General features: G+C 43.9%; 1 long non-coding RNA gene across 1 annotated transcript; it reads right to left on the bottom strand.

The window, feature by feature from the left end:
* Nucleotides 1-1,420: 1,420 nt before the first annotated feature.
* LOC306667070 lies at nt 1,421-20,723 on the bottom strand. Its single transcript, XR_013765441.1, has 4 exons — nt 20,665-20,723; nt 11,416-11,555; nt 5,674-5,794; nt 1,421-1,501 (listed from the first exon to the last, which is right to left on the bottom strand). It is a non-coding gene; the product is annotated as an uncharacterized lncRNA (long non-coding RNA).
* Between the last annotated feature and the right edge of the window lie 5,781 nt (nt 20,724-26,504).

Raw genomic sequence — 26,504 nt, 5'->3', positions numbered from 1 at the left:
GATTGAGAATGTTGAGCATCTTTTCATAAATGTATTGGTCATGACAATAACCTCTTCTGTGAATACTAATACTGTCTTTGTCCATTGTTTTGCTGGTTCAACTATTTTTCTTTTCTGGTTGATCTGTAGGAATTTAAAAAAAAATAATTTAAAAATCTTTAATTGTGATAAAAAAATAAGATATAAATTGGTCATGTTAAACGTTCTAAGCGTGCAGTTCATCAAGGTTAAGTACACTTCATTACATATACCCAATCTCCAGAACTTTTTCATCTTGCCTATATTCTGGTGCAAATCCATTCCCCAACATATGTGTTGCAAAATTCAGTCTCTTGTTTAGGAAATGTTTTGTTACGTAAAAATTTAAATTTTGAAATAATCAAAATTATCTTTTATATAAGGATGTAAAATTATCTTTTTTTTCTTTTTTTTTTTTTTTTTGGTACTGAGAATTGAACCCAGGGTACTTAACCACTGAACCACATCCCCAGCCCTTTTTTATATTTTATTTAAAGACAGGGTCTTGCTGAGTTGCTAAGTGCCTTGCTAATTTGCTGAGTCTGGCTTTGAATTCAACGATCCTCCTGAGGTGCCAGGTTTATAGGCCTGGGCCAACATGCGGGGCCCAAAATGATCTTTTATAGTTCATGATTTGTGTTTCAGAAACTCTTCTCTGGGGCATATTTGTTATTTATTATTAAATAATAAATAAATAAATAAATATCCTCTTCTTGGCCAAACTTCAATCCAGCTCCTGAACCTTCTCCTAGGCCCATTTGTGTACTTCCTGGTGAAATCCCGTTTTAGCAAAGAACCCTGCTAAGTCAGTCTAGCATGAGCCACCATCCTTGATATCTGATCACCTTGTGTATCTGATCAAGTTCCTTGTCATCCTCTACTGCCTCCCAGGGAATATCTGGTCCCATGTCCTGTCTCCAGCAGGAATCTTGTTAGGTTGGTTTTGCAAGAATCCCACTTTCTCCTCTTAGTAAATTTCCAGCACTGACCCCACCCTGCTCCTGGCTATACCTTTTCACTTGTCCATGATTTTCAACTCCATGTTGGAGTCGAAACCTGTCTCTCTTCCCTCACTGCAAGACCTGGTTGCTGTGGTCCGTGTACCCATCTCAATGGTCCTGAATAGAGTCTTCCTTACCATGCTTTAAGTATCATTGAATAATTTTCTCTTTCATAGTATGCATAGATGAGTGTGTGTGTTTTCTAGAAGTTTGAGTTCATATTTAGGTCTTTATTTGGATTCTTCTTAATGGAGTGAGGTAGGGATCATTTGTCATGTTTGTTTTTTTCAGTGCTGGGGATCAAACCCAGGGCCTCACATTGTTAGGCAAATGTTTTAACACTGAGTCACACCTCCAGCTTGGTGATTTTTTTTTTTTTTTTTTTTTTTGAGACAATTAACCCAGTACTTTTATTGAGTCCACTGTTTGCCCACTGATTGGTGACACCATACAGGTCTTAATATTCTGAGATCACACTTCATCTAGAGCAACAGTGTCCAATAGAAATATAATGCAAACAACAAGTGTGAGTCACATGTAATTTTGTTTTCTAGTAGACACATTAAAATAATAATAAATTATTAAAATTATCTTAATTCCATATTTTACCTAATCCAAAAATATCTAAAATATTATCATTACATCATGTACTTAATATAAAAAATAGTAACAAGATATTTTACATGTTTTTGTGATGAGCATTCAAGAATCTGATGTTGAGGACTTTTTCACGTGCTCTGACTGTGCAGAAGGTTGGAATACCTTCCCTACTGTGGGGAATTTCTTCCTTATAAGACCAGCATTCTCAAAATAAAAGCCAGATAACCTTGTTCTCCAGGACCCTTGCAGAGGGTTAGGAATGGCCCGGGGCTGTAGGGAGCTGGTGCTCTCCTTCAAGGCTTGGAGGGGGAGGAGGAAGGTGGGAGCCCTTTGGCCTGCAAGGGCGGAGTTGTTGGTGTCCTGCTGTCAGGGCTGGTTTCTGGAAGGAGTGTGGTCTCTGGCAGCCAGTGCTAGTTGCTGCCTCTATTCTTTCTCCACCAACCAGCTGGCTGCGTGGCGCAGGGCGTCCTTCCTGGAAGGCTGGCCTGAGTCACTCTCTACACCTCTGAACTTGCCAGGAGCTTTCTAATAAACTCCCCACTCCTCCAGCTTCAGTCTTGGTTCCTAGGGGCCCTGACTGACACAGGAAGCAGAATCTCGAGGTACCTACTACTCCACACGAAAGACCAAGAAACAGATTTCCGAGAGGGCTGTAGAGCAGGGCTCTTCACACTGTCCCTGGTGAAGGGTCAGCTTTGTTCATGTTTTCTTACAATCCGTCAAGGATCAATACTAGCCCATCGGACTCTCAGACTTTGAGACTCACCACAGTACCAGAGCTGACCATGGCAGATTGTCCTGGATTTCATAATTACTGACTCTCAATTTTTGAATGGTTCACAGGCAGACGGGCAGCAGAGAGGTGGTAGACTGGTCCCAATTCATAGGCCACACCCTGACTGGCACCTGTCTGCAGGATATGCTGAATGAATTTCTCTGGTGGCTAGATTTGCCTTTCCCACTCTTCTGAGTCCTCCACAGACCTACCTTTTCCAAACCAGGAGAGTTGTGCACAGCAGCAGTTAGGAGCCATATTTAGCTGCTGGGAATCAGCTGGAAAGCAATGGCCATGATGCTGAGGGCCAGAGGCTTGCTGCAGGAGTACCTCGCATTTCTCACTCTTGTAGAGAGGTGGACTTGGACCAGGCACATCCAGGTAGACCATGGACCCTGCAGCCCTCATGTGTAGCATCATTTGGCATTGTTTTTTGGCAAAACATAAATAAAATAGGCAAAGATCCAGAGTCACTATGTTTCATAATTATGTATTTGGCAAAGTTGTCATGCACAACGTATGTGGCTGTGCATGACTGTCCTGTCAATAGTCATTGTCTTTCCGATGTCCCATCTATAAAGACCTGTTATGTGAATGTCTGCTTTTTTTTTAGACCCATAAAATATGCTTCTCAGTTGATGAATTGGGTTGTTTTAATTTCTGTTTGATTTTCAGGAAATCACAAGATAGGCTTTGTGTTCACAGTAGTAGCAGCTTCTCGTGCAAACTCTCTGGGATAAATGTCTATTTCTTTCCTAGGCATTCAGGACTTTCCTCCTTAAACATATTTGTCTGCTGAGAATTTTATTGTGTCTTTATTGTAAACTGACTCAGATCCAATTTTTTAAAGAGGAAGCTTGGTATAAACAAATAAAATCAGGAAAGTACTAATTAGGCAGTAGGGAGAGAGAAAACCTAGGGCAGACTCCTACTCTCCAGGAAAAAATTATGACTGAGGACTTATAAATGAAATATGAAAAATGAAATATGAAATATGAAAAATATCACAATAGGAACACTTCAGTGTTCACCACTGTTGGAAAGATTTGATGTTGGGAGGCTGGGTCGGCCAGATAACATGGGTTACCTCTCCTCAGAAAAAGGATTGGTACTACAGGGGGCACCTGGATTTGAACCAGGGACCTCTTGATCTGCAGTCAAATGCTCTACCCCTGAGCTATACCCCCTGCTGCCATCTGCACTTAATAAAACACTTTCATAACTACAGTCATTCTCAAGCTATGCTGTGGCCATCCAGTGTCTCTGGGAGTTACCCAAGCTGCTATTCTGCTCACCCGCCCTCACACCTGCCAGAACCTGCTCCCCTTCTCTAAAATATTCCCACCTGTGCCCACCTGAGCATCTCTCTCCCCAGACCACTTTATTATTTATTATTATTATTATTATTATTATTATTAGGTACAAGGGCGTCTCCCCACATCACTTAATATCTGAGAACCTTTGCTTTCCCCGGGGTTGGTTTCTTTTTGCAGGGAACCAAGGCCTGGACCATAGGAGGCGCTCAGGAGCATAGCTGGCCCCACTGAGGCATCAGGCCAATTAAGGGGCAGCCTCAGGTTTCTGGAGGAAGCGGAGTGTGTAAGGTTAACTCCAAATGTCAGCAAAGCTGCAGGCCATTGAGCATGAGCCTTCTTGCTCTGGAACTCAAAGAGCCTCTACCTGACAGTAGCAAAGGGCCCAGCCTGGAGCCATCATGGACTCTACTTGGTATTGAGCCCTTCTTGGGCATTGCGCACCAACTCTACTATGGGATAAGGCTTCCACTCTTTTGTTCAGGTTATTCTGAGATAAGATTGGCCTGTGGCTCTCTTCTTGGAATGTAGCTTTTAATTGATTTTTGGTATCAGGAGCACGCAAACTTCCTAGTATAGTATGGAGAGATTTCCACAGTTTTCCATGCTCTGGAATCTTCTATAAAACACGAGCGTGACCTGTTCCTCACTATGCGTCGGGGAAGACTTGGCTCTAAGCCCTGGGTGTGGTGGCTTTGAGAAGAGGTGTTCCACATCTTTTAGATGTGTTCATGGTGACTGGTCCACTCAGGTGACCCACTTCGTGGGTCATTTTTACTGATTTATTTTCAGTATGAAAATGGAATGCAGTTGTCCATAGTATTCTCTTACATGGTGAAAATTCACCTCAGCATGTTCTGGCTTTTTGTTTTTCTGCAGTGCTGGGAAGTGAACCCAGGGCCTTGGGCTTGCACAGCAAGCACTCTACCACTGAGCTACATCCCCAGCCCCTCTGGCTTTTCTTTACTATGTTGTTCATTTGTCTCTTCAGTTGATTCTCGGTTAGACCACTGGAAGGTTTTCTGGTTTCTTCTCCGGGTGCTGGGGAGGGAACCCAGGGCCTTGCACATGGGAAGCGCACACCCCCACTGCTGAGCTATATCCCCAGCCCACTTGCTAATTTTTTTGAGGCAGAAATGGAGATCCCATTTCAGTGACCAAAAGTTGGTCTGAGTAGTTTTGACTTCATGTATTTTGAAGCTCTGTTAATAAATGAATCACCTTGAGGACTGTTATATTTCCTGGATGAACCGATCTTGGCATCATTATGGAACGTCCCTCCTTCACGCTGACATTTCCCTTATTCTGAAGTCTACTGACTCTGTAATAACACAGCCTCTCCATCTTCCTTTTGGTTATTGTTTGTTTAGCACATCTTTTTCTCCCTTTTAATTTAAAATATGTCTTTATATTTAAAGTGGGTGTTGTTATAGAGAGCATATAGTTGTTTTTAAACATCTACCCTAACAATCTCTGACTTTTAATTGGAATGTGATACCATCTGTGCCTAACGTGATTGTCTGCAGGGTTGCCTTAGCATCTATCAGGTTACTGTTCTGTTTATTCAGTATGTTCTTTATTCTTTTCCCCCTAACTTTGGATTGAGTATTTTTGATGATTTCATTTTGTCTCTATCACCAGCTTATTAGCTATTCCTCTTTTATAATTTTTAGTGGTTTCTCAACCACTAAAAATTACAGCAACATCTTTAATTTATCACATTTAACCTTCACACAATGTAACGCCACTTGGCTGACAGCCTAAGAATCATGCGTAGATTCCCCTTTCCCCCACATTGTCCTTTGTGTTACTGATGCTATAGATTTTACTTCTTCTGTGTTCTATAAGCCCCACCTACATTGCTATTATTTTTGCTTTAACATTCAATTATCTTTTAAAGAAATTTAAAATGGGAATTAAAATTTACATTTAAAATGAGAATTAAAAATTATATTTATCTACTTACCATTTCTCATATTCTTAACTAATTTAATCCATATTTTCATCTGATATTACTTTTGTCTTTGCCTGGGAACTTCCTTTATTTCCTGGTCTACTAGTGATGAATCCTTTTGGTTTTTGTTGGTCTGGAAAAAAAAATGTATATTTACCTTCATTGTGAAAGATACTTTCACTGAGTATAGAACTCATTGGATACAGAATGAATGGTATTTTTTTTTTTAATGTTCTTTTTCCCCCCTCTGGACTGTGTGGTTCTAATGTGAAGTCTGCTTTTCATTCCTCTGTGTGAAATGTATTTCCTCCATTTCTATAGTATTATAGGTTTTTTTTTTTTTTTTTTTTGGCGGTACTGGGGATCGAACTCAGGACCTTGTGCTTGCAAGGCAAGCACTCTACCAGCTGAGCTATCTCCCCAGCCCTATTTCCTCCATTTCTGTCTTTAATATTTTTCTCTTCATCACTTGCTTTTGGGAATATTATCATTGATGTGCTTTGATTTGATTTTCTTTGTGTTTCTTATGCGTGGTGTTTGTTCTGATTCTTGATCTGTGGATTTCTAGTTTTCATATAAAGACTCTGGGCTATTTAAAAATTATTTCTGTCCCTTTCCTTTTGCTCTCCTCCTCTGGTATTGTAGATATGTATATGCTAAACTTCTGGTCTCACAGCTCACTAACCTGTGCTCCATTCTCTGTCTTCTCTGTATTTCCGTTTGTAGCTTATATTGCTGTGTCTTTAAGTCCAATGAGCTTTTCTTTTATATTATTTACTCTTGCTATTTTTCATTTCACCACAAATGAAAATTTTCATTTTTCGAAGTTATATTTGAGTCTTTTTTGTATCTTTACTCTCTTCATTTTTAGTTTCTTCTTCGTACTTTAGTGTATTTATGAGTGCTACTTTAAAGACCTTTTCTGCTGACTCCATCATCTCTGTCTTCTGCATCTGTTTTGCTGAATATGGTCACGTTTTCTTCTTTCTTTGTATTCCTGGCCATTTTTGTTTACATTCTGGACATTTTGAATTTTATGTTGTAAATATAAAATTGGGTGCTGAGTTTGGCTGTGTTTCTTCGAAGAGGACTGAGTACTAGATGTAGATCTGTTTCCGTGGAGTGCTGGACTTTGTTCTGGCCTGTGCTCAGCTGCCATTTTGTAAGAGGACCACGTGGCTTGAACCTGACACAGGGACAGAAGGACCTCAATCCTATGACCACAGAGAAACAAATTCTGCCAAAACCAGTGAGCTTGGAAGACAACTTCAGCTTCAGACACAAATGCAGTCCGGATGACGCTTTGGTCTCAGCTTCTGAGACCCTGGGGAGATGACCAGCTGACATAGCTGGAGTCCTGTCTCACTTGTGCTTGTCCGATTTTAACATGTGGACAGTAATGCAGAGAAGCCAATGCGTCTGACATATTTTTATTCCTTTCATTTTCCAAGAGAAGAGGACATGCCATGTAACACAGAGCTGCACAAGGAGTCATGGGTTTTGATCAGGAGGCTGAAGGAGGAAGGGGAAGACGTAGACCAGAGTCTTTCTTGGGGTTTTCCAGGGGAAAGGCAAGGGAAAAGCATGGGAAAATGTCTTGGATTGGCTAATCTGAGTAATTCTGGTGGATTTAGGACATAGAGGATGTCCCTGTTTATCCAGGGTCCACACAGATGGACTCCAGATTGAGGCTGGGAGAGTCCTCCAAGCCACCCCACAAGTCACAGGTGTCCTCAAGACCATCCAGCTCTCTGGTTCCATCTGAATTCGGCTCTGTAACCCACCCCAGATTCACCCAGTTGGCACTGCGGCCCTGCCGCCCCTGCCGGCGCTCCCAGGACGGCCTTCACTGCCTTGGCTTCCCCTGGGCTTTCGTGACGCTCCGTGAGCCCCGTGCCCATTCTCCTCTGTGGCGTGTCTATGTATCTACTGGATAATAAAAATGTGCCCAGCAACCTCTCTTCAGTGACAGACAGATAGATAGAAAGTGCCTTTGCCTTTCCTTTTAATTCTCCCAAATCTGGCCCTGGACCCCTGGCTTCCTCTTTCCACCGATGCCTAAAGGGCAGACCCGCAGCGTCCTTCGGAGGTTTGTCTGCAGTAAAGCCATCGGCGCGTCACTTAGGAAGCGCCCCTGGTGCACCTGCCGAGCGCCAGGTCACTCCAGCGACAGTGGCGGGCGTTCTGCCGTGCCAGCACCTGCTCGGCGGGGTGCCCAGAGACAGGAGCCAGGCCCAAGCAGCCCGTCCCCTGCCACCCCACGGATGCGGCACCTTGTCCGGGGCACAGGGACAGAGAACCGAAAGGTGGGCGCCTGCGGCCGCGAGGCGGGAGAGCTGCCCAGCTTCTGTCCAGAGCTGGGCCTTCCGGAGACCGCGGCGCCATCGCGCCTGCTTCCTACCGCGGGGTCCCGGGCTTTTGAATGGTCACAATGGCAACTTTCATATTAGGCCTATTTTATCAAAAAAAAAAAAAAAAAAAAAAAAAAAGGAACAAGAGTTTTGCAAAAACCCGAAAGGTGCCTTCGCCGCCCACCTGCCGAGGGCCACCAGGGCAGCTGCTTGGCTCTGCCCGCCCTGGCGCCCCAGCTTGGAAGAGCAGGCTGGGCAGGCTTCCGACTTAAGTTTTGAATCTTATCTAAATCTGTATTGTGGAAGAAGTCAGTTCTCCTATAGGCCTCTTCCCCCCTGTCCCCGAGATGCCACACACATGGACACAGCCACAGGCTGCGCGTACACACATACCCAGAGACACACCACACGTGTTCCCACACAGGTACTGCACACTGACAAACACACTCCACACACATGTACGCATACCACACGTGTCCATGAACCATACCTCTGTGTAGGCAGCACGCACACACACACACATGCACCATACACACCATACACCACACGCTTCCTCTCCTCCAACTCACTGTTCGGTATTTATATTGGGTCCATGTCAGTACTTTCTTACTGCTGAGTTTCATAGCATTCTCTGGTTAGGTTTTCTCTCTGCATAACTCTATTTGCCTGGGAATTTGTGATTCGCTGCTTTATATGAACTCAGTGAATCATTCCGGTGACTGACAGAGGAGGAGGAAGTCTCCTTTCACACTGCCCAGCTCATCAGTTAATCTATTCGTGCCTTTTCTTTTGTTTCCTGGGGACTTACCTCCTGAAGTGCTCCATCTTCCTGCCTGAACTGCCCCCTGGTTCACTCAGGACCCTCCTTCCCCCCAGCCTGGGGGTCTCTGCCACCATGCCCTTTGTGGTCTTGTGTCAGCTTGCTAGGGTGTGCCCTCCAGTGGTTCCCTGGGACCTGAGATCTCAGCAGACGCCTCCTTCTAAAGCATGTTGGGTTGGTAGTAGGTGTGGGAATTCCATGCCCAGAGTTGGGAATTATTTTTCTTCCTGTTGTGGTTGGGATATCAGACATCTCACAAAGCTCATGTGTAAGACAATACAAGAACATTCAGAGGTGACACTATTAGATCATGAGAGCTATGACATAATCAGTAGGTTAATTCACTGATATGGATTGACTTGGTGGTAAGTGTAGGCAGGTGACGTGTGGTTGGATGAAGTAAGTCACTGGGGGCATGCCTTTGGGGTTTGTGTTTTGTTCCTGATAAGTGGCGCACTCTCTGCTTCCTAGTTGCCATGTCCTGAGTTGCTTTTCTACACCACACCCTTCCACCATGATATTCGACCTCTCCTTGGGCCCAGAGCAATGGAGTGGCTGACCATGGACCAAATCTCTGAAGCCATGAGCTAAAATAAAATTTCTCCTCTCTAAATTGTTCTTATCAGGTCTTTTATCACAGAAATGAAAGCTGACTAACATCCGTTTTCCCTGACTTTTAGTGTTCCTGTTAAGAATCCAATGTGATTTTAATTCCTTAGCCTCCAAATCTGCCCTTTCCCTCTTGCTTTCCATGGAAGCCTTTAAGATTCTACAATTTCAGGGATGTGGCCCCTTGGTGAGCATCTTGGTGTTGGTTGCTCCCATCTGCAAGCTCACCCCCTGGGCATTGGGAAATGTCCTCCTCTCTGTCTTCTGAATTCTTTCCTTTTGGACTTCTATTGTTGGAAAGTTGGATTTTCTAGATGTATCCTCCAGTTTTTAAATCTGCTTCCCCTTCCTATTTTTCTCATTATCTTTCCGTTCTACTTTCTGGATAAATTTTCTTTTAATCCTTCTATTGAATTTTTTATTTCTTTTGTCATATTTTAAACTTCTAAGCCTTCTTTCTTATTCTTTGAAGTCTTTTATTGTTTGTTTGTTTGGTACCGTGTTCTTATTTCATGCATGCAGTGATCTGAGAGCTAACTCCCCTCAGCGACAGGACCCGGTCAAGCAGAACCCTTCTCTTCCCTTCTCTCTCTGAGAACAGCAATGATTCACGTGTACTTTTGAAGTTTTCTTGGGCTCCCAGTATTGTCTCATTTTCTTTTTCTGGTTGATTTTTTTCTGTGTCTTTCCTATTAGAGATGTTGCCTGGGGATCTTTCATTATCCATTCAGAACAAAAAAGCATCAATTAAGAGTGAGGCATCAAGCGGGTGGGAGGCTGAGGTAGGAGGATCATGAGTTCAAAGCCAGCCTCAGCAACAGTTAGGCGCTAAGCAAATCAGTGAGCTTCTGTCTCTAAATAAAATACAAAACAGGGCTGGGGATGTGGCTCAGTGGTTGAGTGCCCCTGAGTTCATTCCCCAGTAGCGAGGCATCTAATGCAGATTGGGTTCTCTCTAAGTATGGGTGGCCCTTGCCGGTCAATGGCTTCATCGTAGGGACAGACAGGAGAGACTAATTTTGCAGATTACACATAAATGATATTACCCATCTCTGGTTAGGGCTGGCAGTGGGCTATGGCCCATCAATAGGGGCAGGAGATGGAGAGGTTTCACAATGTATCATGTAGACTTCGCCTTATTCCTCTCTAGAATGTAAGCTCCGTTAGGACAGGGACTTGGTTTTGCCTAGTTCTGTGGACGCGTTCCTGGGCCAGCTGCACTGTATACACCCAGCAGAACGAAGCCTGTTTTCGGTTGAGCACTCCTTGCTTATGCTGCAGAGTCCTGACTCCCTCTGAATCCGACTCTGCAGGGCAAGCCTCTCTCCTGCCAGAGCCGGAGGAGGGCAGCCGCTTAAGGTTCCTCTGTGGCTGAGGGACAGGGTCTCTCTGCAGGGGCAATAGTTTCAACAGGTGCTTCTGTTGCCAGCTGCCATGAAGGCCTGCCGGCTGGGCCCACTGCTCCTGCTCCTGAGCCCTGCTGGGGGTCCTCGGGGTGGGGTACTCACGCCTCACCTGGGTTTAGTCATGAAGGCATTTAGCGTTCAGCTTCCCTGATCTGTGAAATCAGTCATCACTCCAAAGTCATGCTGATACCTGTTATTTTAACTCCCATTCTCTTTGTTCTTTCAGTATAAATCCTCTCTAATACAGGAAAACACATCCGTTAATCTTCCTTTCTTGTTTTCTTTCTTGCTTCCTGAGTGCTGGAATATCTGTATTCCGCTTTCTGAAGATGATTCAGAGATTTTTTTTTGAGCAAACAAAAATACAATATTTATGATCAGCTAATCCACCCTAAAGGAAATATCAGAGGATATTCTTTAGCCAGAAAAGACAGAAGGAATGTTGGATATGCAAGGAAAGAAAAACAATGAAAAGAATATGTGTATAAATATAAATGAATTCTGATTGTATAAGATAACGATAATAATGTCTGAGTTTAAAATATATAGTTAAAAACAGCAATATTACCTGGGTCACGGTGGGAGTGAGTTAGAATAAAAGTGCTTTACTTTATGGTTCTCGCAACGTCCTGGGAACAGGGGAGACACACCATCACTGTTGGGTTTGGATGTGCCAAGGACACGCACTGTGACCTCTGGGATCACCAGCTTAAAAAGGCAACAACAACAGTAACACAATGATATAACTTTCAAGCCAAGAGAGAAAAAGATAGAATTATAAAAACAATAGTTTTTTACCAAAGAAGGGGGAAAAGAACATAGAACACTGAGCTTAAACAAAAGCACCTACTAAAATGGGAAATTTGAAATTAACATACCAGCAACTACATTAAATGAAACTCAACTAAATGTTTCTTTTAAAAGGCAAATTTGGGGCTGGGTATAGTGGCGCAGGCCTGTAATCCCAGCAGCTCAGGAGGCAGAGGCAGGAGGATCCCAAGTTCAAAGCCAGGCTCAGCAACTTAGCGAGGCGCTGAGCAACTCCGTGAGACCCTACCTCTGAATACAATACAAAAAGGGGGTGGGGGTGTGGCTCAGTGGCTGAGTGCCCCTGAATTCAATCCCTGGTACCCGACCCGCCCCTACAAAAAAAAGACAAAATTTGGCAAAGCAAAGTTTTAAAATATCTGTCTATATCTGTGTCTCTACATCTAGCTATCTAGATTTATAGAGACACAGATATAGACAGATATATGCTCCTTATAGAAACTGAAACAGAAATACAAAGCAATAGGCAAAAGCAAAAGTAAAAGGTTTGAAAAACATATCACGCCAACACTAATGAAAACAAAGCTGAGCAGCTTACTAGTATGAGACAAATCAACTACAAGGCAAAAAGATTACAGAGGAAGAGGGACATTTTGCAATATTATTTTTAAAAAGATTAAACTCTTCAGGATGTCATAATTTTTCTAAATTTGTATGACCTCATAACACACCATCAAAATGTATAAAGCAAAAAAATTACAGAACTATAAGGAGAGCAGACAAACATGTAATCATAAAAGAAGATATTAAGACATATCTTTCAGTAGGGATGGAACAGCAGACTAATATCAGTAAGGATGCAGATGATTAAAACAACAATATTTATAAATTCAATCTAATTTATAGATACATAGCACATAGTATCCGACAACTAGAGAATATTCATTTGTTTAAATTTCACACGAAACATTTTTGAAAACAGCTTTTTACTGGCCTATGAAGAAAATCTTGACACATTTCAAAATATTGAATCTGATTAAAACTATACAGAATATTTTCTCTCATCACAGTGCATTTAAATCAGTTTCAAAACAATGCTTAGATATTTTCCATACAGAGTTGGGTGCGGTGGCAAATGCCTATAATCCCAGGGTCTTGGGAGGCTGAAGCAGGAAGATTGTAAGTTCAAAGCCAGCCTCAGCAATTTAGCGAGGCCCTAAGCAGCTCAGTGAGGTCCTGTCTCAAAAAAAAAAGGGGGCGGGCTGGGGCTATGGCTCAGTGGTTAAGCACCCTGGGTTCAATCCCTAGTACTTAAAAAAGGAAAAAAGAAAAGAAAATTCCCATGCAGGTGAAGTAAGGAAATACATTGATAATTAAGCCTGGGTCAAAGAAGAAATCTTTGGAATTGAGAGTGTGCTTTGAAGTTTACGTATGAACATGTCACAAAAAATCCCATCATTATGTACAAATATAATGCTTCGAATAATAAAGTTTTAAAAAGTACTTTGGAGGGATCCAAGATGGCGGACTAGAGGGAGGCTGTGTTCCTTGTCGCTCTGTAACTCTGGTTTCAAGCAGAGGATATCTGTTTCTTGGTGAGGCAATTTTTGCTGCTTATCGATCCCCTGCTGTTTACGCCATTTGTCTGCTGTGATGACCTACAGTCAGTCTGCCAGTATATCAACGCCATTTATGAGTGCAGATAGCTCACTGTCAGGCACCTATCATCCACCATTTGCCTGCTTCTGGCCTGTCCATCGCCTGCCTTACACCTATCCATCACCCAATGCACGAGGTTCACCTCCTGATCATCCGACAACAGTCAGCAAACTGATCACCGACCGCCAGTGGAGCACCAGATGCCTGCTGTTGCCTGGAAGTTCTCTGTCACAGTACCTGCAGGTTTGATTACACGTGGCTGCCGCCATTTTGAGACAACAGCTAGGCCCCGGAGGACACCTGACTGAGCCCCGTCTCAGGATACCTCAGCCCAACCGATCACTCCCTGCCTCTGGGGCCCTCACATCGACTGACTGCTCCCTGCTGCCAGGACCCCCAGACCGACTGATTGCACCCGGCCTCCAGGATCCCACAACCACACCAAACACACCTGACCTCCAGGACCCCTGCCTGACCAACCGCATTCCGCCTCCAGGAACTCCAGCTGACCATGTCCACACCCTGAGCTGCAGCTCCCCATTTGCCAACACATTTAGAAGCCAGAGCTGCCATCTTGGATAATCCTGGAACCTGTAGCTCTGATCTTTAGGTGGGGCAAATCCCATCCTGAGACGCCTGCTGGAGGCTTGAAGCTCATTGTCAGGTACCTCTCATGCATCAGGCTACTGAACACTGAGAGGCTTCATTACTATATGACTGTTATACTGTAGATTTTCTTTTTTTCTCCTTATAGAAAAATTTAAGTTTTTATTTCTTTACTTTTCTTGCTCTCTTTTCCTTTTGCTTACTTGTTCCCTCAGTGTCACTTTCTCCCTTTTTTGCATGCTAATATCCAATTTCTTTTGATTACACTCTCACCCTTTCTATTATCTAGAACTTCTGTATAATCTTTTCTTATCCCATTAACAGCCACATTCTACATCCCTCTGCATCCTCTTTGTCCTCCACTAGAAACTGCAGACCTTATTGCAAATCTGTTTGTTTTATTGAAGATAATATTTTAACTCATTCTGTTTATTATGACAATTTTGTTATTGTCCTCATAGGGGCTATTTGGTCTAGGATTGCATAGTGTCTGAATTGGGCACTGCTAGTATTGATCTCCCCTTAAAGAAAGGGTTTTGGAAACCTATAGGGCCACTATAAGCCTATAGGGGGAAATCTGCAATACCCCAGATCTGTACTGCTAGAGGGGAAGATACATAAACAACATGAAAAAACAAGGGAAGAAAATGATCCAAACAAATCTAGATCCTATAGTAATAGAATCCAATGACAGTATATTAGAAGAAATGTCAGAAAAGGACTTCAGATTATACATGATTAAGATGATTTGCGAAGCAAAGGATGAGATAAGAGAGCAAATGCAGGCAATGAATGATAATACCAATAAGCTGAAAGAGCACCTGCAGGAAGCAAAAGATCATTTCAACAAAGAGATAGAGATTCTCAAAAGAAACCAAACGGAAATCCTTGAAATGAAGGAAACAATAAACCAAATAAAAAACTCAATGGAAAGCATCACCAAAAGACTAGACCATTTGGAAGACAGAACCTCAGACAATGAAGACAAATATGGAATCTTGAAAATAAAGTTTCCCAAACAGAGAAGATGGTAAGAAATCATGAACAGAATCTCCAAGAACTATGGGACATCATGAAAAGACCAAATTTAAGAATTATTGGGATTGAGGAAGGCACAGAGATACAAATCAAAGGAATGAACAACCTATTCAATGAAATAATATCAGAAAATTTCCCAAGCCTGATGAAATGGAAAATCAAATACAAGAGGCTTACAAAACACCAAATGCACAGAATCACAACAGATCCACACCAAGGCACATTATAATGAAAATGCCTAACATTGAAAATAAAGATAGGATTTTGAAGGCCATGAGAGAAAAGCATCAGATTACATATAGGGGGAGACCAATACGCACAGCAGCCGACTTCTCAACCCAGACTCTAAAAGCTAGAAGGTCCTGGACCAACATATTTCAAGCTCTGAAGGAACATGGTTGCCAACCAAGAATCCTATACCCAGCAAAACTAACCTTCAGATTTGAAGATGAAATAAAATCCTTCCATGATAAACAAAAGTTAAAAGAATTTACAAATAGAAAGCCTGCACTACAGAATGTTCTCAACAAAATATTCCATGAGGAGGAAATGAAAAACAACAATGTAGGTCAGCAAAGGGAGGAACTACCTTAGAGAGAAACCACTCAAAGGAGAAACCAAGCCAACTTAAAAACCAAAAATAAGCCAAATGACTGGGAATACAAATCATTTCTCAATAATAACCCTGAACGTTAATGGCCTAAACTCATCAATCAAAAGACATAGACTGGCAGAATGGATTAAAAAGAAAGACCCAATAATATGCTGCCTGCAAGAGACTCATCTTATAGAAAAAGACATCCACAGACTAAAGGTGAAAGGATGGGAAAAAACCTACCACACACATGGACTCAGTAAAAAAGCGGGGGTTTCCATCCTTATATCAGATAAAGTGGACTTCAAGCCAAAGCTAGTCAGAGGGATAAAGAAAGACATTTCATACTGCTTAAGGGAACCATAAATCAGGAAGACATAACGATAGTAAATATTTATGCCCCAAACAATGGTACATCCCTGTATATCAAACAAATCCTTCTCAATTTCAATAATCACATAGACCACAACACAACAATTCTGGGTGACTTTAACGCACCGCTGTCCCCACTAGATAGATCTTCCAAACAAAATCCAACCAAAGAAACCATACAACTCAATAACACAATCAATAACCTAGATTTAATAGACATATATAGACTATTCCATCCATCAACGAGGGGATTCACTTTCTTCTCAGCAGCACATGGAACCTTCTCGAAAATAGACCATAGGTTATGCCACAAAGCAGCCCTTAGGACATGCAAAAAAATAGAGATACTGCCTTGTGTTTTATCAGATCACAATGGACTGAGAGTAGAAATCAAAGACAAAATAAAAAAGGGAAATTACTCCAACAGTTGGAGACTAAATAATATGCTATTGAATGAAACATGGATAACAAAAAACATCAGGGAGGAGATTAAAAAATTCTTAGAGGTCAATGAGAATGATGATACAACATATCAAAATCTCTGGGACACTATGAAAGCGGTACTCAGAGGAAAATTCATTGCATGGAGTGCATTCCAGAAAAGAATGAAAAGTCAACAACTAAATGACCTAACATTACAGCTCAAAGCCCTAGAAAAAGAAGAACAGAATAATAGCAAAAGTTGTAGAAGACAGGAAATAATTAAAATCAGAGCTGAAATCAATGCAATTGAAACAAAAGAAACAATTCAAAAAAATTGACGAAACAACAAATTGGTTCTTTGAAAAAGTAAACAAAATAGACAAACCCTTAGCCACACTAACAAAGAGAAGGAGAGAGAAAACTCAAATTACTAAAATTCGTGATGAAAAAGGAAATATCACGACAGACACCACTGAGATACAGAACATAATGAGAAGGTACTTTGAAAATCTGAATTCCAACAAAATAGAATCTACTGAACACATTGACAATTTCTAGAGACATATGCTGCTCCCAAACTGAACCAGGAGGACATACAAAACTTAAACAGATCGATATCAAGCAATGAAATAGAAGAAGCCATTAAAAACCTACCATCCAAGAAAAGCCCAGGACCAGACGGATTCTCAGCTGAGTTCTACAAGACCTTCAAAGAAGATCTCATTCCAATACTTCTCAAGTATTCCAGGAAATAGAAAAAAGGGTACCCTACCAAAGTCATTCTATGAAGCTAATATCACCCTCATACCCAAACCAGGAAAAGACACATCAAGGAAAGAAAATTTTAGACCAATATCCTTGATGAATATAGATGCAAAGATCCTTAACAAAATATTGGCAAACCATATCCAAAAGCATATTAAGAAAATTGTGCACCACGATCAAGTGGGGTTCATCCCTGGAATACAAGGGTGGTTTAACATCCGTAAATCAATAAACGTAATCCATCATGTCAATAGACTAAAAGATAAGAATCATATGGTTATTTCAATTGACGCAGAAAAAGTGTTCAACAAAATACAACACCCTTCATGCTCAAAACACTAGAAAAAATAGGGATAGTAGGAACATACCTGAACATTGTAAAGGCTATTTATGTCAAGCCCATGGCCAACATCATTCTTAATGGAGAAAAACTGAAACCATTCCCTTTAAAAACGGGAACAAGACAGGGATGTCCTCTTTCACCACTTCTCTTTAACATTGTCCTCGAAACTCTAGCCAGAGCAATTAGGCAGACTAAAGAAATTAAAGGGATATGAATAGGAAAAGAGGAACTTAAGCTGTTACTATTTGCTGATGACATGATTCTATATTTAGAGGATCCAAAAACCTCCTCCAGAAAACTTCTATACCTCATCAATGAATTCAGCAAAATAGCAGGCTATAAAATCAACATGCATAAATCTAAAGCATTTTTATACGTAAGCGACGAAACAGCTGAAAGGGAAAGAGGAAAACAACTCCATTTGCAATAGCCTCAAAAAAAAAAAATAAAATACTAGGGCATCAATCTAACCAAAGAGGTAACAGATCTCTACAATGAAAACTACAAAACATTGTAGGAAGAAATTGAGGAAGACCTTAGAAGATGGAAAGATCTCCCGTGTTCTTGGATAGGCAGAATTAATATTGTCAAAATGGCCATACTACCAAAAGTGCTGTACAGATTCAATGCAATTCCAATTAAAATCCCAATGATATACCTTACAGAAATAGAGCAAGCAATCATGAAATTCATCTGGAAGAATAAGAAACCCAGAATAGCTAAAGCAATCCTTAGCAGGAAGAATGAAGCTGGGGGTATCACAATAGCAGAACTTCAACTATACTACAAAGCAATAGTAAGAAAAACAGCCTGGTATTGGCACCAAAATAGACAGGTAGATCAATGGTACAGAATAGAGGACAGCGACACAAACCCAAATAAATACAATTTTCTCATCCTAGACAAAGGTGCCAAAAATATGCAATGGAGAAAAGATAGCCTCTTCAACAAATGGTGCTGGGAAAACTGGAAATCCACATGCAACAGAATGAAACTAAACCCCTATCTCTCACCCTGCACAAAACTCAACTCACAATGGATCAAGGACCTTGAAATCAGACCAGAGACCCTGCATCTTATAGGAGAAAAAATAGGTCCAAATCTTCAACTTGTTGGTTTAGAATCAGACTTCCTTAACAGAACTCCCATAGCACAAGAAATAAAAGCAAAAATCAATAACTGGGATAGATTCAAACTAAATAGCTTTCTCTCAGCAAAGGAAACTATCAGCAATGCAAAGAGAGAGCCTACAGAGTGGGAGAATATGTTTGCCAATCATACTTCAGATAGAGCACTAATTTCCAGAATATATAAAGAACTCAAAAATCTCTACACCAAGAATACAAATAACCCAATCAACAAATGGGCTAAGGATATGAACAGACACTTCACAGATGAAGATCTACAAGCAATCAACAAACATATGAAAAAATGTTCACCATCTTTAGTAATAAGAGAAATGCAAATCAAAACTACACTAAGATTCCATCTCACCCCAATTAGAATGGCGATTATCAAGAATGCAAGCAACAACAGGTGTTGGCAAGGATGTGGGGAAAAAGGTACACTCATACACTGCTGGTGGGACTGCAAATTAGTGCAGCCACTTTGGAAAGCAGTGAGGAGATTCCTTAGAAAACTTGGAATGGACCCACCATTTGACCCACCTATCCCGCTCCTCCGCCTATACCCAAAGGACTTAAAATCAGCATGCTACAGAGATACAGCCACATCAATGTTCATAGCTGCTCAATTCACAATAGCCTAGATGTCCTTCAATTGATGAATGGATAAAGAACCTGTGGTATATATATACAATGGAATATTACTCAGCTATAAAGAAAAATAAAATTATGGCATTTGCAGGCAAATGGATGAAATTGGAGAATATCATGCTAAGTGAGATAAGCCAATCTCAAAAATCCAAAAGGCGAATGATCTCACTGATAAGTGGATGATGACACATAATGGGGGGTGGGAGGGGGGCAAGAATGGAGGAAGGAGGGACTGTATAGAGGGAAAAGAGAGGTGGGAGGGGTTGGGGGAATGAAAAAATAACAGAATGAATCAAACACCATTACCCTATGTAAATGTATGATTACGCAAATGGTATGCTGTTACTCCATGTACAAACAAACAACATGTATCCCATTTGTTTACAATAAAAATAAATTAAAAGAAAAAAAGTACTTTGAATGATAATAAAAATACTACATGCGGGATTCATTTAAAAGGATGATTTAAAGACTATTTATAACCAATATGATCACGTAGTTGTTTTGCATAAAATGCTTGGAAGACCTGCCATATCTAAAATGGTGGTGTCCAAGCACAGCCAACCTCCAGGGCCCCTCACAGTGCTGGGGCATCTGCTTTCTCAGCATCAGCGCCTCACGCGCCTCGCCCCCCAAGCTACAAGTGCAGGCTTGCTCCGCAGCCTCCCTGTGCTGCCCCCATGGACCTTCCTATCTTTTTATCTGCTATTTCATCCAGGTCGCCAACTCAACTCTCTGGTCAGACACTCATCCCTGGAGTCCAAAGTGACCTAACCATTGCTTTTTGAAGACTTTTCCCACTCTTCTGGTTGAGCCACCTTCTCCCTCTTCTGTGGCTTTTTAAAAAATATTTTGTTTTAGTTGTAGCTGGGCACAATACCTTTATTTTATTTTCATGTGGTGCTGAGGATCGAACCCAGGGCCTCATGCATCCTAGGCAAGCGCTCTACCACTGAGCCCCAGCCCCAGCCCCAGCCCCCTCTGCTGTGTTTTAAAAAACATTTTGTTGGCAACTCCACTGCAGCACACCTGCTCTTGTGTGGTAACTACTTCCCTTAGGCTCTGGGTATGTGTCAGGCAGAAGTGTCCAGACAGCCCGCGTGTGCACTCTCCCGAGCCTGGGCCCCAGGAGAGGCTAGAACAAGAGAGCTGAGGCTCACTCGGAGCAACACTTGGCCTTTCCACCTGAAACTCCATAACACTGTGCAGAGTTTTGCTTGGGGCCGAGGGACCGCATGTGGAGAAGTTGTGAGGACAGGGGATGGAGAGTTCGTGGCAGGAAGGAAGAGCAGCATCTAGAGGCGTGCTGCTGTTAGGAACAGGATGGTGGGAGTGCAAGGCCAAGAGGATCATTCTACTAGTGGGGCCCACTGTGCTGACCCCCACATGTTTCCTTTTCCAGGAAGCAATTTGCCCCAGCCCTGCCTGGCCTAAGTGGGCAGGATAGAGCACATTCTTCAGTAAACTACCTACCTGCAGGAGAAATGCAGGCCCAAGATAATGTTGATGGGAGGAACCCAGGAGCCTTTTGTGACCAGATCTTGAAACTCAGAGAGATAAAGATAGTTCCCCCTGATCCTAAAATCTGTAGGACTGTATGGGAAGGATCCAGTTAGAACCAGTCAGCATGGACCAGTGTGACGGAGAGTTTCCATGACAGTGGGAACATGAAAGTCTGATGTCATCCCACTGTAAGTCAAAAGTCAAGAGGTGGACCTGGGCAGGACTCTCGGAAATTTCTCTGGGATCCCCACTAAAACTGGAGTGCAGAAGAGGTATGTCATCCCTTCCTCTCTGAGAGGACCCACTCTCTCCCCTGAGAGTGTCCCCTTTCCCTTTTCCTGTCTCCTTCCTGTTACTCTGAGTGACATGTCTGAAATCTTTCTGATTTGGTTGTAAGAACTGGGTTCAAAGGGGCTTTTTGCATTACCTGAGTTTCTCGAAGGCCCCGGCCCTCTAACGCTGCCAGCTGCCACCAACAATCCTGAAGTCCTGGATGTGTCCCCATAGCAAGAAGGGGGCAACTGCGAAATTATAGCAGGACAGGAGGATGGCTCAGGACAGCATTTGACTGAAGGCCAGAAAGCCGTGGTACAGGGCTGGGGGTGCAGCTCAGGGGTAGAGCACTCTCCTCACATATGTGGGGCCCTGTCAGAAAGTACCTGGGACAGACGGCAAACGGTGTCCAAATGGTGTCACCTCTGCCAAGTCCTCAACCCTGGTACTCCTGGCCCTAGATGGACATCTGCCCAGGGATGTCCCGAGAGTGAGGCTCCTCCCAGCCCTGCTCCACACCAGCCTTGCAGGCTCAGCCCTCGGCCCTGCTCTCCAGGGTGTGCGCCCAGAGGGAGAACCTACAGCCACCAGAGCCAGGGCTGAGGGGCTCAGGCAGCGCCAGTGTGAGCCCTCGTACCAGAGAAGCCACCTGGCTGGGAGGGACACTCTGCAGCCCTTTGTTCCTCCGCCCCTGTGATGACACATGGCACCCACTAAGGAAAGGCCAAGCCGGCTGCTGGGATCCAGATGTGAGCATGGTGGGACATCCAGTGTGGAACCCTGACCAAGGGCGGGGAGGCCATGAAGAGAGGGGGCTCATCCCCCAGGCACCTGAGAACAGGAACCATGGCAAGGGATTCCACAAAACCGCAGCCTGGCACAAAGGAGATTTCTGGAAGGACGTCAGCGACTGTCCCTTCCTGTTGATCTGGGTACCCTTGTTGGGGATCCTTGTGGCCATGCTTCATGGCCTTGCAATAGCTTGTGGGGTTCTCCTCACTCTGCCTGTGGCGTGTCCTCCACCCAGACCCCTGGAGTCCGCCAGTTCCCACGGCCTGTCCCCCTTACCCCAGTTACACGCCGTGACCGCAGGCTCCACGTGTTTGCTATTTAAGGTTTGCACTTAGGCTCCCAACACTGAAAGGCCACGAGAAGCCACACTCTTCTGCTTTTATGACCTCAGTAATGGACTCGAATCCCCAAGCCGACAGAGCCATGCCACCGGTACAGATAGCTTGGTTTTGACAGGGATGGTGGTTGTAGGTGTCCCCTGCCCTGGAGGGCAGGGAAAGGTGACCAGCATGATTCCCGAGTGCCACGTTGTCCTCCACCTCCCAATGCCAAATGGGGCCCTGGTTTTCTACTGCAGCGCCCATTCCTTGAATCGCAAATGTCCCTTTCTGGTTTTCAAGCAATGAAAGTTGGATTGTGACTTGCTTTGTTTTCAGCACAGGTCACGAGCGGGGTTTGGGATGGCGCATGGGACAAGGCTAGGATACAGGCCTGGCCAGGGGTCTCCTCCATCCCAGCGCTAACAGTGCTACTGCACCCTGCTGTGGTCCAGGGCCCTGCTGGTACCTGGGTGGATCCTCTATGTGCCAGCCTGGATGCAGGACAGCCCCACCTGAGTTACCCGCTTCACTTGGCACTCACCTCGCGGGGATCCCCCATGGGGCTTCTGGGGCTGTCTCTGTGCTGGCTCCACATTTGAGGTTTGGATTCCCAGAGCAATTGGAGCCTTTACCTGAAAATAAACAGAAAATCTACTTATATATATATAAAATCTGTTTTCTACATTATTATGGTGAGAGGAGGTGACAACACACTGGTCACTGGTAGTGTGTTCCTGGGCAGATCTCTGAGGGGCCTGGCACTGTGGCTGTGGCCCCCACCTGTGCTGTGCACTGGCACAGAGTCACTGTAGGAGTCCAGAGGGAGCAAGCAAGAAATCAATAGCATCAGACTGTGACCCAGAGTATAAAATAGATATCCATGGCATAAATAAATGATCAAATGAATGAATAGGGGAGAATAGATGAGTCTCCTGGGTAGAAAAATTGCAAATGATTTATGCAGGTACTTTTATGTGCTTATGTAACTTCACTCCTTTAAGTGAAAACTGTTCATAGCAACTTCCTTCCAATATGGAAAGGCAGGTGGTTGAGGTTAACATCTGTGTGTTGATAATACCTAAGGATATGGCGACATAAGGAGCAGAGATATATAAACATTAGAATGACCCTATACCTCCAGGACCCTCCTCCCCAAACCCATCACTCTAGTCTAATGAGAAAAACATCAGACAAATCCAAGTTGTGGAACATTCCATGAAATACCTAAGCTGTACTCCTCAAAACCGTCAAGGAAGCTGGGTGCAGTGGTGCACGCTGGTAATTCCAGAGATTTGGGAGGCTGAGGCAGGAGGATCCCAAGTCTGGGACCAGCCTCAGCAACTTGGTGAGGACCTTCTAGGGAAGACTAGAGTAACTTTGGATTAGGTAGAGGGGAGTAAAGGGAGGGGAGGGGCAGTGGGGTAGGAAGGATAGTAGAATGAATGGGACATTATTACCCTATGTGCATATATGACTGTATGAGCAGTGTGATTCTACATCTTGCACAAGCAGAAGGAGAAGTTAGACTCCATTTATGTATGATGTGTCAAAGTCAGGTACAACCAATTGGAACAAATTAAAAAATTTAAAAAGTTAAAAAAAATACTAAAAGGGCTGGGGATGTGTCTCAGTGGTTAAGCACCCCTAGGCTCAATCCCTGGTACCAAACAACAACAACAAAAACTCAAGAAAAGGAAACAACAAAAACCTGCCAAGGACATTAAAAACATGAGAAGTTTGAGAAACTGTCCCAGTCAAAAACAGCCGAAGGAGACAGGACATCCAAAAGCCATGTAGCGCGCAGAGTGGGACACTGAGACAGAAAAGAGCTTCCACAACATGAAGCAGACTGAACAGGGTATGGAACGCAGTTGGTACTAACCTGTCCATATTGGATCCTTGGCTGTGACGAATGTACTGTGATAACATAAGACGTTAGCAAGGGATGGCAGTGTGCCTCAGAGGTACAGCCCTTACTTGCCTAGCATGTGAAAGTCCCTGGGTCCAATCCTCAACATTAAAAAAAAAAAAAAAAAAAAATGTTAAGCCAGGTGCGGTGGTGCACGCCTGTAATCCCAGTCTCAGGAGGCTGAGGCAGGAGGATTGTGAGTTCAAAGCCAGCCTGAGCGTCTTAGAGAGGTCCTAAGCAACTCAGCAAAACCCTGTCTCTAAATAAAATATTTAAAAAAGGGCTGCAGATGTGGCTCAGTAGTTAAGTGCCCCTGGGTTCAATAGCTGGTACAAAAATAATAATAATAAATAATAATAATAATAATAATAATAATAGAAGGAATTAAGGAAGAGGCAGAACCATTTGTTCATTGGATTTGGTACCATGAATGTCATTGGTGACTTTGACTTAGTGGACTGTGAAGAACAGAAGGTCAGAGTAAGTTAGGGAAAGATGGAGGGGGACGACTGGGTCAGAACAGAGAAGCCAAGCAGCAGCAGAGGGGGAGGGGGCAGGGAATAAGTGCTCCTGAGAGCAGTGGCGTTGCTGAAAGGTAGGTCCTTGGTCCCAATGCCAATACAACAACAAGGACACGGTTTTGAGAAAAAGGAAAAGGTTTGCTGCTTTGCTAGCAAAGGAGAAACACAGGGACTCCTGTCCCAGAGGCTGTGATTCTGCCCATCAGCAGGCACAGAGGGCTTTTAGAGAGGTGATTCAGAGAAAATGAAATTGGAGAGGAGAGATCAGGAAGGAGGAGGTTAGGGAAAAGAAGATCAGGGAGGAGAAGATCAGGGAAAGAACCTCGGGGAGAACGTCCGGGAAAAGGTAGGGAAAAAGAAACACCATGTGAGCCTCAGAGCGCCAGGGGTATAGAAAAGCATCAGGTGAGTGGCATGCACTGGACCCACTCCTCGGGGGGAGGAAAGCTGGTGAGGAAGCAGGAGACATGGCAGGAGGCAGGAGTGGAGGCACACAGAGGCCAGGGGAGGGCTTGCAGGGGCCCCGGGCAGGAGCAAGGACGCAGTCTCCCCAGGGAAGCAGAATCAGGATGCAGGAGGGTTGGCAGACTTGACAGGCAGAGCAGGGGGTCCGGCTGGTTAGACACGCAGGGAGGACCCAGCGAGGGTGAGGAGCGAGGGAGTGTGGAATCGGGGAGGAGGTGTGCTGTGGGTCCGGCGCTGGGAAGAGCCCTGGCCGGAGAAATGAGGCGAAGCGGGACAGCGTGGGACGCCCAGCGGAGAGCCGAGTTCACGATTTGAGAGCTACTTCTCAGGGGTGTGGGCTGCACTGTGTCCCCCGGGGATCACATGTGGCATCCGAACCCCACAGGACCTCCAAGTGTGTCTGTATTTCGAGACAGGGTCTCTTCAGAGGTAAGCAAGTTAAAATCAGGTCACTAGGCCAGTGAAGTGGTGCACGGCCTGTAATCCCGGCTACTTGGGAGGCTGGTGGGAGGATCCCAAGCTTGAGGCTAGTCTCAGCAACTTAGTGAGATTCTGTCTCAAAATCCTTTAAAATTTTAGAAAAATACCTGGGAATGTAGGTCAGTGGTAGAGAGCACTTGCCTAGTACATGCAAAGTCCTGGGGTCCATCTCCAGCATCACACATAGACACAGTCATGAGGTGGCCCTCGTCCAGTCTGAGTAGTGTCCTTTGTAGAAGAGGAGATGGGGCACAGACACACACTCACAGAGCTGTGTGGAGACACAGAAGGAAGATGGCCAGCCCTAAGTCAAGGAGAGGGGCCTGAGAGGGAGCCAACTCTGCAACACGTTGATGTCAGACTTCCAGCCTCCAGAGTTGAAAGAAATTAAAATCCTGTTGTTCAAACCACCCAGTCTGTGACTTTTTGCTATGACAGTCCTGACAAACTAACATACCAGGACTGTGTAATTTTTTTTTTTTTTTTTTCAGTAATAGGCAAGACCCGAGTCTTCCCCTTGAGTAAGAGTGTCATTGGATTTTCCAGGTGGAGTTTTGCCATCCTGGGAGAAGAGGAGGAGGGGGACAGGGGGACAGGGAATGAAAGCTCAGAACATGGGCAAGCGCTTATTTATTCATTCATCTTATTTATTTATTTTACTGTTTCCTAAAAGTGCTTTCACTTTTAGGTCTGAGGACGCCGCTCTCTAACATGGTTCTCAACAGCGAATCTCAAGGGTCTCTCCATCTCTGGTGGTCCCCATAGGGTAGCCCTGCCTCCATGGTACTTGCTGGATTATGACGGTCACTCTGCCCCTCACCGTCATCTTCACCCAAGTACTAATAATTAGCTATAAAAGGGCACCCAGAAATCCCGAGCCAGCAGACCTTCAGCCTAGGCATCAAGATGTGGGGCTTGAGCTTCCCATTTGCAGAACAGACCCCTCCAGTGGTAGCTGCAAACTGATTTGACCAGACTCTCAAGATGTTCCTAATTAGGCTCTCAGAGACTGATCCATAATGAACCAGAATGCCCTTCAGGTTACCTGGG

Source organism: Sciurus vulgaris (assembly GCF_902686455.1).
Source record: "Sciurus vulgaris genome assembly, chromosome: 8".
Taxonomy (NCBI): Eukaryota; Metazoa; Chordata; class Mammalia; order Rodentia; family Sciuridae; genus Sciurus; species Sciurus vulgaris.
The sequence above is the reverse complement of the archived record's forward strand: the minus strand, read 5'-3'. Positions and strand labels throughout refer to the sequence as shown.